The sequence below is a fragment of the Xylocopa sonorina genome, chromosome 1 (genome assembly GCF_050948175.1).
Source record: "Xylocopa sonorina isolate GNS202 chromosome 1, iyXylSono1_principal, whole genome shotgun sequence".
NCBI lineage: Eukaryota > Metazoa > Arthropoda > Insecta > Hymenoptera > Apidae > Xylocopa > Xylocopa sonorina.
Window position 1 is genome coordinate 15,979,823 of NC_135193.1, and position 13,434 is coordinate 15,993,256.

Consider the following 13,434-nt stretch of genomic DNA (forward strand, 5'->3'; position numbering starts at 1 on the left):
GTTGGTACAATTTCGGGTATATTGATTTGTAACACCTTTGTAGGGCACATTTCCATCGGCGAGCAAGCGGGAAAAACGGGTTAGAATTAACGAGCCGTCCGTGTATCCGCGTGCGAGCGGCTCGATCGTCGCGAATATCGGTGCCACCGGTAACGCGTGCGAGCGTTGCGCGTCGGTGTTGCGGTGTTCGCCACCGTGGAATACACGGTTGCGCGTGTATAGCTCGAGCGAGGATGGCTCGTAAGAGGGTTGATAAGGCTATCGCGCGCATCGCCCCGCGCGTTTAGCATACATTTGAATAATGGGCAGGCCGGTAATCCTTTAAACCGTTGGGCCCTCATCCCGTAACTAGGTATCCTTTCATCTCTCTGGCTCGGAGCTCGTCCGAGGCCAGCCATCCTCCTTCCAACGAGCCCCGCGCTGCTCCCACCGTCGCTTAGCCAGCCCATCCTCCCTCAGGTTCGCTTCCCTCCAGGCTGACTAGCTGCAGGGGGGTTCGTCCTCTCTATATATTTCTCTCTTTCTCCTCGGCCGCCGTTTAAAGATATTTCGTTAAAATAACAGTCTCGGCTCGACTGAGTGCCACCCTCTGAACCCCGCCGCCCTTGGCCACCCTTATACAGGACCGATGGCCGTGGCAAAAAGGGGGTGGCATTTGCAATGCAGAGGTTAAATGGCTGCGGGGGTCGGTCCAGGGTGGAAACCGGGACGAAAGGAGGGGGAAGATAGCACGCAGCCACTGCACAGACTCGATTGGTTTTTTACTTGCCTCTCGAGCTCTGTTTCTCTTCGCCTCTCTCTCTCTCCCTCTCTCTCAATCTCTTTCCTTTTTCTTCCGTTTTCCAGCCCTCTCTGTTTCTCTTCTTCCTCTTCTTCTTCTTCTTCTTCTTCTTCTCCTTCTTCCTTAACGTCGAGTTCCTCCTCTCCTCCGTACCGCGATCCAACGTCGCCTCTTTTTCCGCTTCATCGGCTAGGCTTTCGGTGGAGAGGCGAAACGAGCGCGCGGGGGTTAAGCGGAAAAAGAAACGAGCGAAGGACGCGCGGTGGAACAGAGAGAATATTACCTGGGGAGCAAAGGGGGTAGGTGGGGGGTGGCCGTCAAGGAGGTGGGCGAGATTAAACATTTATTTAAATGGCAGCCTCGACGGTGCGCGACTAGCACGCACACCGTCGAGTGTGTACACGCATTTAATATATGTTCTTTCCTCCCGCGCCGCGTATGTTCGCGCGTGTGTTGAATCGGTCGCGCGTGCGCGCGCGTTGCCTGCGAGCCGCGAGATACACCGTTTCCGTGTCGGAGGAGCACAGGAACGGAGGAACGGGGATGAGATCGTGTGCAGGTGGACGATCCGGGGTCCGGGTATGTAGGTGCGCGCGCGTGTGTACGTTCGCGCGTTCAGGGACGTGGGCGTTGGTATTACGGCTACACAACGGAGGAAGGAGATTAGCCTGGTGGTTTTCAATCCCATTTTCATCGCGCTTCTACTACCCTTTCCGCGGCGGAACGATATCGTTGAGGCTTCATCGAGCCCCCGCGCGATCGTCCGCCGGCACGCGCGCAAATGGCTCCAGAATAAATCAAAGGTGAACGCGAATACGCGTGGGCGGACCTTCCAATCTTTGATATGGCGGTGTTCTCTCCCTCTCTCTGTGAATTTTAAATCGACCTTTTATCTTTTGCCCACGATCTCGGGCACTCGAGGTTGGATCGTTTCGAACGATATGGGCCAGTTAGCGGTCGACGGTTGATTCTTAGTTAGATTGGATTTCGTTAAAGCCACCGCTGGTGGATTTAAATGCACGCCAGAAGAACGAGGGGTCGGGTTAGGTTCTTTTCGATTGAGCTGAACAATCTCTGTCGACCCCTGGCTGAACTCGCAACGATTGATACTTATGCCGATAGATTTGTTGAAGTAGGTCGGGCAATGACCAACGAGCAGATATTTGGCATCTAGCAATCTCGACGCACCGCGTCACGATAATGTACCGCGTTGTCGAACGCAGCCATTCGAAAAGCGATTCGAGCGACGACTCGACAACGATGGAACGCTGTCGTGTAAATCTTTATTACCGTCGTCACGATGCGCTGACATTACGTCTTCGTGATCGATGCGACAGCATCGAGGGTCTTTGAACTCTACCTTTCTCTCTCTCTCTCTCTCTACTCGAATAATTAAAAATTCTCGAAAACGTACAGCTCTATGCTTCGCATCCCCTCGTCGTCGCCGCTGCGAACGAGCGAATATCGCTCGCATCGAAGAACGATCGCGTCCATATTAATTCAGTTGGAAACAGGCTTAATTAATCGCGGAAGAAACTGTGTCAGCCGCGATCGATGACCACCGTAGCAAATCACACATCGAGGGGGCAGCGAGTTACGTCACCGGTTAATTAGCCCGTCCGTTTCTGCACGATCAGATTTTAAACAATTAGCCGTCCGCGTGGGTGTGTTAGCGGACGGCTCCTCTTGGGAACGGTCGCACCCATCGTCAGGTTCGTGTCTCGCGGGACGAGCGTGACTTTCCACGTGCTCGCATGCACCACGTGCCACGCTCGACCCGGTGCTTTATATCCTCCGTCCTTCGTTCCCGTTAACCACCCGTACAGCGGAGTCTCCAAAGGTCCCGTACGGTACGTACGCGGAACAAATATCCTTGGACGAACTGCCTGCGAGCACGCTAGGCGTCGTTGGTCCAATTCGATTCAATTCTCTCTCTTTCACCCTCTCTCTCCTCTTTCCGTCCCTTATCGTGGGGCGGGGGAGCCCCCCTTCTATCCGCGCCCGTGCTTTTTTTCACTCGGTCTCTATCTCCAGTTAGACCTGCACGATCCAGTTACTCCCTGGAGAACGATAGATCCTCGGTTGACTTTGCTCGGGGTGGTTTTCTCTCAACTCGTCTCCGTTCTCTGCCTCTTTCCAATTTTTTCCTCCCCGTGCTTCCGTGTAGTCTGATGAGGGGGTCGCGATCATTGGAGAACGCAATTCCACCCGCTTTCGAATCACCGTCGATCCTCATTCCCTTCCTTGAGCAAAACTTCGACTAGTCGTCTCTCTCGACTCTGAACGCAAAATATTCTACGCGAGGTGGAAACTAGACGCGAAGTTTTTACAGAGAGAGTCTCAACGGCTGTTAAATCGAAACCGCGAGGTGTCCAGACGCGCGCGAACCAAATGATAGCGTCGATAATTCAATTGCACGGGGGTTCCAGGTTCGTTTCACCCATGGCGTTCAGCGGTACGTAGATCGCTCGTACAGCAGGGAACGCGTTCCCGTTTCATCCAGGCCACTCTCATCAATCCTTTCGGCAACAGAATTCGAGGAGGCTGCGTCTATATCCGGTTGTTTGTGTTCACCAGCCGGGTCCCCCGTGTCTCGTTCATCCTGGTCAGTTAATAACCGTGGTTTGGATCCGGCCGGTCCACCACCGTTGCTGACCACCGTTGCTGACCACCGTGTCTGGTTGGGTTTTCGCGCGAATTATGGAAACACGCCCGTTATACGATGCGGTGGTGGCCGATGATAACGCAGCCGAGCGCGGCTCGTTCCTCGTTTTAATTAAGCCTCGCACACTGTTCCCACCGCTGCGCCCCGCCGCTTCCAAGGTATCGCGTTGACTCTCAGGGCCGAACGGTACAACGGACCGTTGTCTGCCCTCGCCACCCCCGTGAATTCCAGCCTGGATTCTACGAGGGAATGAATCCTTTCCGTTGTCTTCCGCGGGAGACCGCAACCTGCCAGGAGATAGATACGTTTCGGTTTTTCCACCGATGCAACGCGTTTTCATTTCGCCTGTTGTCCGTTTCGACCACGGCACGCGTGGAATCGAGGCGCGCGAGGTTTTTACACGATCTACCAGTCGACGTACCGTGTTGGTCAGCTCAGGATCCCCCGCCAGACTGGTTTAATTAAGCTTCGTCTAGTTAGCTGGAACGAGAGATAGAACGCTAGGACCGGACGGTTTTAATGAAATTTCGAGAGTGAAGAAGTTCGCTGGTGTCTGCGTACGGATTTCTTATTCCACTCGAAGGATCGAAGGTCCACTTGACTGTGGACCTTACAGTATCACCGCAGACCTCGAAGAGTTACGAATTCTCGTAGAATTTTTTCCTTAGGAACGCAAACAAATATCTGGTCGATCGATCGTCGAGGCAGCCTTCCTCTGTCTTACTTCTTCATCCGGTTCTCTGACGCTTCCGCAGTTACACCCGCATTCAAAGCGCTCTTTCATTTTCTACAAGCGTGCACCTTTCACACTGCGAACGGATACGTATCGATAATATTTCACCGACGCTCCTATCGATTCCACGGTTAAGGCATAGTCTGGCGTAGGAGCGTATCTGGTCGACCGCGAATTTTTCATCCCCGCAGAGAGTGAATCGGTCTCGCCGTTCTCCAGGGTGGAGGTATCGGTGCGTGTAACGGGAATTTGATAACGGAGAGGAGAAGGCTCGCGCGGCTAGTAGACGAGGAGAGAGATAAAGTGGTCGTAATATTTTCATAAGAGACCATTCCTTTTTTTCCTTTCTCTTTCTTTTTTTTTTTTTTTCGTTCTATTACAGTTCTCCGGCTAGGCGGCGAGGGCAACGGGTGGGGGTAAGTAATTAGCAGCGCAGAGCCGCGAGAATATGGCAGGCTAGCAGTAGCCGCGGCAGGATTCATTTACGAAACATCTGGAGCGACGGGATGCATGCAGTTCCGTTTATTCCGACAATTTCGTTTAAATTAGCTGAACGCGAGCGTTTTTACGTCGACGCCGACCGGTTCACACGTACTCCCCCTCTTTCTGTTCCCGCGAGTAATCATCCAGATTCGTAAATTACTCGTTGTCCCTCCGCTGTTCGCGCCGCTCGTTCCTACAAATCCACTTTGTTTCCGCGCGCGTTTGTCCAATTGAAATTAAAAACGACGAAACGATTAACCGGATGTTTCGCAGCGGCGCAAAGGGATCACGTTCGCCCCCGGTGCGTTTCGGTTTGCTCCTCGTGTCTACGTTCCAAACGCCATTTTGTCCGCCGATTTGTTCCGCAGTTCTCCAGCGCGACACGTTCCGTCGCGACGATCAATTCGTCGATGGAAGCTCGTCGCGAATTAGAAAAAAGAACGTTCGTTCGAGGGATGCAATGAAAAATCGCTCGAGCGAGAGATTAATTCGCGTTAAACGGTCCATCAGAGCAGCTAATCAGTGCCACGATTTTTCCCCCACGCGGGGCCTCCCTTTTCGACCCTCTCTTTTGTCCAGGTGCTTGCTTTTTAATTGGCGATCCCGCGGGCACGCTGGGGAGACATCCGACAGACGATGAAGAAGAAGAAGGCTCGAAAAAAGTTAAGTCGTGGGTGTACGCGAGGGCTCGTCAAACTGCGAATTACCAGCCTTATTATTATCGTCCGCGGTTCTAACGCGGCAGTTTCTCTCGGCTCGCACCCCCGCGCGCGGCGAACAAACCGAGGGACGAGGGCGAAAAAAAAGCCCTCCGGATAATAACTCGCGCCCTTCCATTTGTCCAACGTAGGCAGCAGTTATGAAACGTCGGTATTATTTATCGCGTACGACCTCCGCCGTTTCGGGTAGCAATCGTTTCCCGCTTCTCTCTCTCTCTCTCTCTCTTCTCTCTCTCTCTCTCTCTCTCTCTCTCTCTCTCTCTCTCTCTCTCTCTCCATTCTTTTTTCCGCGAACGAAACGGAAAACGAGGAATTAATTGTTAGCAGCGTTGAATGCAATTTCCCCGCGTAAATTACTTCGACCAGCCGCGTCCTCCGCGGAGGACCCGGTAACGGCTCGAATATATTCCTCGTGGATTTCTTTATCCTTCACAGTTTATCACGCGAGGCCAGCAGACCCGGCTGGGGACGAAAAAATTTAATTAAAACCAAAGCAGCGCGAGGCGAGCGCACCGCGGCGTCCGAGGGAGAAAGGCGAAATGGATTTCGAGGCGGATGACGGGAGGAACGCTTGACGGAGAGTGTCTTTTTGCCATCCAGGTGAACGAAGGACCCCTCTTTTCTTCCTGGCTAATCAGAGACTGACGACTAATTAAATTAACCGATCGTAACGGCGGATAGGGCGAGACTGTCGTGGATAAACTGGCCTTTCCTATCTATCTCTCTCTCTCTCTCTCTCGTTGCCACTCGTCTTCGTCGAAGCCTCGCGGCCGTCGACGATTCGTCCTCGAATCCCTGGTGTACCGCGCTAGGTACCCCCGATGGGCATAACCGCACCCCTGTTTGCCACTCACTACCCCTGATTAGCTGGACTTCCTGTCCACGAGCCGTCGCAACAATTCTGCCCTGTAGAAACTCGGTGTCGCATACGTGGCCAGTTTATTCATATAACGTGTGCCCACGTTCGATCCGCCGGAGCTTCCAGGGGGTTAATGATTAGGCTTGATTGCTCGGCAAACATGGGCGAGCCACGAATCACCACCCCTTTGTTCCTAGGCCAACCTCCCCCTTTAACGTCGTTTACGACATTCTCCGTTGATTCTGCTCTGTGTTCCGCGTATCATCTCGGGAGTAGAGATCGGTTTCATATTGCGGACAGTTAATATCGTCCCTCTGATGCGATGACACTTTCGCTGGCTAATCGAGAAGTTATTGGTTACCATAGTTGAGACAGAGAGACCACTATTCTGGGATTTCGAGACGTTTCGTACGTTTTTTTTTTGTCGCTCGCGAAAGATTTGCGAGGACGGTGTGCGCTATGCAGTCTCGTTGGTGAAACCAACAATCATCGATGGCGAGTAATTCCGTTAATGCAGAGGTTTGTTGTTCAGAGAATGAATTTTCAAGCGTCCAACGTTTCGATAGCCACGGGGGCACAGATGAAGACATTAGTTAGTACCTCGGTACGCTGGCACGAAAAAGCACCGGGGTCAGTTTAGAGGATACATTACATCATCATTATGACGTTACGACGTACACGCGCCTCCTTTTCTACGGCATTGTCCGTTAGGAGACGCGGTCGGCTACGGAGGAGGGACGCGAACGAAGTCAACAACAACGACGATGATGATGACGAGGATGAGTCAGAGTCGAGATTGAGAATAGCGTCGGGGTTAACTGGCGAAGGAAGTCCGACTTGACCGGCGTCGTTTAACCCTCGAGATTAGTCGATCGTCCGACGGCAACGACCCATTGATCTGCGATCAATCGGATTCATTGACGCGACGTTTTAACCGTCGCCATTTTCGCGGCTGTCGAACGTCGAGCGTCTCCTGAGGAATCGAATTCCTATCGTAATGGATGACTCAAGAGTGCATCGCGAACACTTTGCTCGCAGCGTCAAGTTCAATTCTAGATTCGCGAAATTCCAATTGAACGGTTTAACCTCTCTCGCGACGCTCGCGTCGATCTCGTCGGGAAACGAAGCTCTCGTCGATGCGAGCTCTCGATGAACAGCGCGTAGACGGTTAATTGGCTTCGAATTATCGAAAGAGACAGAGATCGGACGCGGAAATCTAGCGCGGAAGCATTTGGTCCAGTCCGCAAGTTTACGCGCGAACTAAATCTCGAATCTCTAAGTTGGTGTTACGGCCGCGTCGGGACCGACGCTTTTAGCGGCTCAGGTGGCACCGTCGCCCGATAATATAACGTTATTTTAGTGGAAGCGTTCTGCCAGCTAGGTGGCAGAGATTGTAACATCCGATTCTGTTGCCCCGCCGCTGAGAAACTCGGATAAACAACAACCCTCTTACAGCCGCGGAGTCTGCCGCTCGTCGACGCATTCAGATCCCATGAATCTTTGATCGCGATTACGGTAAATCATATCGACCGCCTTGGCCGCGATGTTACGCGAGCGCCTTTGCCTCGCCTGTCACCCTTCGATATTACTTGAAAATTCAAGCTCTAGTAGAACAGCCAGTTTACTCAGTTACTTTCCAACGATTACATTTTTTAACCATTGAAATAATCAAACGGAAGAAACAGGCAGAAGAGGATCGACGTTTCTCAAATTAACGTTCGTTCGTGCCACATTAAATGATCGAAACTGCCTGTACACCGCAGCCTCGCGGTTCAAATCGTTCGCAAGGAAATTTTCGGCTGCGCAGCCCGCGGGGCAAACGGGATGCCTGGGTTCCCACAGGTTCGCCTATCCTCGCGACGGTGATCTTATTTGAATCCAGCAGCGAATCCTCTACCCCGCTCTTTGCTCGTTGTCTTTCACTTTAAATACCCGATCTCCGGCTGACTGCGTGTATAGGTGCGGAGGATGCGCGGCAGAGGATCAACGTAGGGGTGCTCTTTGATATGCTGACGTCGATATTATCAATTCAGATGAGCCAGGGAGGCAGCAGAGTCGTTTGGTAAAACTGCGTTTGATCTGGTTCACTCTGGCACGTGTAAGTACGCGTGTACACACGCTGCCGTCGTGGTACAGTTAGGAGGATATGCACGGTCTGCAAGGCAGCCCGTGGGCATTCCGCGTCAACTCACAGAATTCCGTACCGCAGCAATTATCGTATCTCTTCGTCGCGTACGTACGATCTCGACGGTTTTATCGTCGATGATCGATAACGCGTTCGAAATCTGGTCGCTATCGCGCAGTTACAGATAAATTTCGATTATAATTACCCTGGCGGTGATTTGTCACGGTCGTCTCTGAATGTCCAACTGGAACGACCGATGCACGAGCAGCTATCAGAAGTAACGTTACCCTAGATACATCTCGATTTCTCGTTCCCGCTTCCTTCTTCGCGTTCCCGTTTTAATTACATTTTAACTTCCTCTTAACAGAGGACTTTGAGAGTTACGCGGAAGGCTATTCGTAGAACTTAATCTCTCCACGAAATTACTTTCAACTAAGGATACAAGTAGGTCCGCGTTCGTTCCCGGTAAATTTGGCTCGTATACTTTCCTGGTTAATTATTAGCTTTTCCGGGGCGAACGGGGCTCCCGTGGAAAGGAAGGAGGCAGCGGTCGCGACGCGTACGCTTATAAAAATTAATCGTTTTGCCCGGTTTCCTAATTCCTGCCACGACGGGGGTCGGCTCCGCGTTCAATTGGTTTGTATGGGCATTGCCCGAGGGCTCTCGAGCAGCAGCAGCAGCAGCAGCAGCAACAGCGGTGGCAACAGTCAAAGTGGGTCTTTAGGTGACAGAGCTGCTCATGCGGGTCTTTTACTTTCGGCTTCCCACCGAGCGAGAACCACACCCCGTGCCGTAACTTGTTCGTGGCCGCCACTGCCGCCACCGCCTCTGCCCTCTCCTTTACCCGTTCTCGTTACCCGTTCCGACTGTCGTCTATAACCCAATAATCATTTAATTCCGGCAGTCGTACGCGCAGCGCTTGGCGCCAAGTCAATCTAAGCCAACCGGATATGCCTCTCTCGTCTGCCTCGTCTCCAGCCGCACTGACGTAACCTCGAAGTTTAGGAGCCGCGGCAGGGGAGGATCGACGTCCAGCTCGCCAATTGTAAATCGTGGCGCGTCGTCCTCGTAAGGAAAAAATTTCGAGCCAACTCCTTGTTGATCGCGCTCTCGACGAACCAGCTCGAGCAAACTCGAGGTGGAACGGTTTCGATACGGAACTGAATAGGATCGTACGCGAGGGTTAATAAATTCTAAACGATACCCTGGTACGGCAACCCCTGATTAATGCTGGCAAATATCTCAATCTGGATTCTCTCTGCTCCGCGGCGAAATCATAGATCACTGCAGGAGGGGAGTGACGTTATGGGGTATCGAAAGTACCCTTTTGAACAGTTATCATGGAGAACGTCAGCCAGGTCAATCGTCGCCTTTCGTCCCTTTTCGTCTACGAGACTGGCTCTCTCTGTCTTTCTTACTCGCGAGTCTCGTAGCTTCGCGTCAAACTGCTAATGAATATCGTCCCTAAATGTCAGTCCACGGGGACGCCAAGAGGGTGGGCTCGCTGTACTCGCCGGTGCATATGTCTGTATATTATAGGGGATTACATACCCCGTCGAAATTCACCGTGAAAGTCCCCGTGTACGCGTGCACGACCGTGTGCCCCGACCCTGGTCACGCTCGTTTGTCCTGAGCGTTAAACTGCGCACCCCTCTCTTTTTCTCTCGTCACTGTTCTCTCTCTTTCTCTCTCTCTCCAACCCCGCAACTCGGAAACTGTTCACCGTGCCATCGCACCATATGCCAGCCTCCCATCATACGGGAGTCAACGCGTGCCTTTTGTGCACCCGGTGAAGCGCCCTCTTCTATGAAAATCTAATCGTCCCACGACTTCACGGCTCGACGCTTCCAATCGGGATATAATGGCTCGAAACAGCCAAGAGTTCGATTACACCTTTCATTCGCGAGTAAAACTGACGATCCCGGGAATTCGAAGGGTAGAAACGCGACGCTTTGTAAGGAATAGAGTCGCGTTCGACGCGTTCGACGCGTCTAAGTAGTTTACGTCGAGCTGGCGAAGGGTCGACGGAGAGAATCGGTTCGATCGGTGTCTTAGTCCATTGCACTCTTGGCGATTGTCTCAGAGTCAGACGGAGTAGCTCGTCTGTTCGTGCATGCGTGTTGAATCAGTCTAGAGAGAAGATAATAATTTCTCGAAAGCAGAATTGCTTGCAGGTCTGGTACGATCGAACTGTTCTCGTTAGACGGAACGACGGCCTTGCGGTGATCAATGACACCGCAGCGTTTAATTGATCCTCAGGCTCGTCCGCGAGAGTGCTCCACGTCGAGGATCCATCGATCTTCGCGGATTTAAATCGCGCCTGTTCCACCGTTTCTACTCCTAGATTAGATAACGCAGCGATTCGAGAAAGTGTCGAGTGATGCTACGTACTCGCGATATTGTTGACATTATTCTCCCAGTTACGCAGCCCGTCGATCGAGCGACATTTAACGATTTACCAGAGTTTTAACCGGTTAAGACGCGATAATTCTTGAGCAATTAGTCTCACCTACGCTAGAAAGATTCTCCTCCCTCGATGCTTCCGTTTACTCGTCTGCAAAGCCTTCGAACGACTCGTTCGCCTCGTAGCAACGACGATTCCGTGACTTCAGTGAGTTACACGAAGACGCGCGAAACAGGACGGCTGGATGGAATCGAACGAAATCACCGATCGTTCGATCCACGCGCGGTGGGCTCATCAAGATCCGGATTAATCGGTTTCAATTAGACCAATTCCTGCCAGTTAGGACGTATCTGTTTCCAGATAGCGAACGGTTACTGTGAAACGATCGCTCGCCTACCCGCAGGGGTCCATCTGCGTGTTTTCATACGTACCTAATCGTTCGATCGTGTATGCGTGCGTCCGTGGCTCGCGCACGGCCTCTGCCCACATGCCAGGCGTGTCGCTGCCGCTCTTTTACGAACGTGTAATATCAACGAATTATATTTGTTCGGTACCCGTGCGCAGGACGCGTCGTCTACACACCGCCGTATCGCTTTCTGCCCGGGTGATAACCATCACCCACATCCCCCAATTGGTAAAGACAATCGCTAATATGTTTTCTCCTCGATTGAGGAGTGACTCACTCCACGCACGTACTCCCGTCTGACCAGAGGAGGAGGGACGCGACCGCGAGGCTGCTATAATACCGGCGAAACAATTGTTCGACGGGACAATCAAGTGTTAAATTCGTGGCGCCAGCCGCTCGTCCCCTGTATCCGGCGCATTCAACCACTTTGTCAAGGTGGACACACGATTTGTCTGCGGACTATTATTCTTCTCTCGTCTCGTACTTTGGAGCGTACGAAAAAAAAAAACAGAAAAAAAGCAATTATCTTCTCGTTTCGTAGAAATACGTTAATTTTTACAAACGCATTCTTATACGTCTGTTTTAGGGGAATATGCTTGTAACGAAAAATGATACCAAGGTATTTGTAACGTTAGAAGATAATGTTCGATTTATTTTAATTGTTTCGTTCGTCACACTCGACGTGTAGTTCGGTTTGCAAGTAGCACTGCGAATCAGTTGAACGAGTCCAACGGTGCAGGCCTGCCAAGATGGAATACTTGACGCGATTCAACGAGGAGGAACGTGACAGTGTGAGGCATACTTAACGCTCGCCTCGCCGCTCGTGGATGTCCATTTGTGTGCTGACGGATTAAGTTATCTTACAGCCTGTAAATCACGTCCGGTATATACTTGTACAAACAAGCAGTATAGGCAGGTTCGGCTGTGAGAGCCGTGCGCGAGGCGAACCGATGAATAAGAAAACCGATAAAGTATCTTGAAACCGATCAGCGTTTAATACCATCTTGTATCTACAGAACATTTCCAGAACAACGCAAACATAATGCCTTCGATCCATCTTTTTTTTTCTCCTTCTTTTTTCCTGCCTCAGTTCCCTCGTTTCCAGCGCGGTTATCGTTCTAAAAATCAGTCACGGGAATCGCTCCAATTTCTCCTCGAGTTCTGTACGAGCGTGTACATTTTTAAAGAGGACAGCTTCCGCGAGGGTAATCCCTCGCAAAACGGGTGCCATCCTCGCCCATCGCGGGCACCCAAGCCTCGTAATTTCTTCCGCGACACTTCCACCCTCACGCGCGCCATCCGCTGCGCGTGATTCCACGACCAACCCCCCGCGTTTCGCGCGATCTCGTCGTCAGGCGAGCGTTCTCCTATTCTCGAGCTGAGAGACGGAGCGGTTTTCCTTGGCGAAGACAGAACGAGCCACGAAGCAACCCCTCTGGCTGTGCTACTTCTCTGAGAGAACCGCGACGAGGTGCGAGTGAGCGAGTATGATTGATGCGATTCGTCGCGCTCCCCTGACGTCGAACGTCTAGCTACGCCCCTGACGACGCTTCTTTCGCCTATGTGCGCGTCTTGTCCGCGAACGTTTCGCCGCAGTTTCAATTCGCGAATAGCTGAAAGGGTGCCGCTTGCCATGTTACCGCAGTGACGAACTTGTATTGTTCGTTTCTTTTCGCTCAAATGTGCGTCACCGTATCGTACATTTGATAGCGGCGCGGAACAGTTAAGCTGCGAGAGGTAGAAAGATAATCGGTGAATCGTACGATTCCATTCTGTGCGTTACGTCGCGAGCGATTTGTCGAGTTCAGTTTTCGCGTGACAAGTTCGTTGGATAATCCGTTCTGTGAACAGAGACTCTAATAAAATGCGCGGACCTCGTGATCGCTTAAGCTGCGATGGATCGCGTTGGATGACCGACAATCGTTGTACAATTATATTTTCTGGGTATGGATACCGCGCGAGATCGAGCGCGTAACTCGCGACGAAATTTCGATAAGAAATTTTGCAGGAAAGTTTTGCAACGTGTTGTAAAAAGAGTAGACAAATAAATACGATGATTTATCGCGTCGAGGGCGAGTAGCGGTAACTGCGTACTTTCGTTAAATCCCTTCCAAGGAAAATCAAGTGCTCGAAATCTTGGAACCGGCCGATAATCTCGTTTTTCGAGTATCTCCATTATCGAGCCAGCCAAAAAATTAATGCGGTGTGATTGATGCAACCGCTGGATGACGCGGCTCCCTCGCGCTTTGTGTTGTTGCT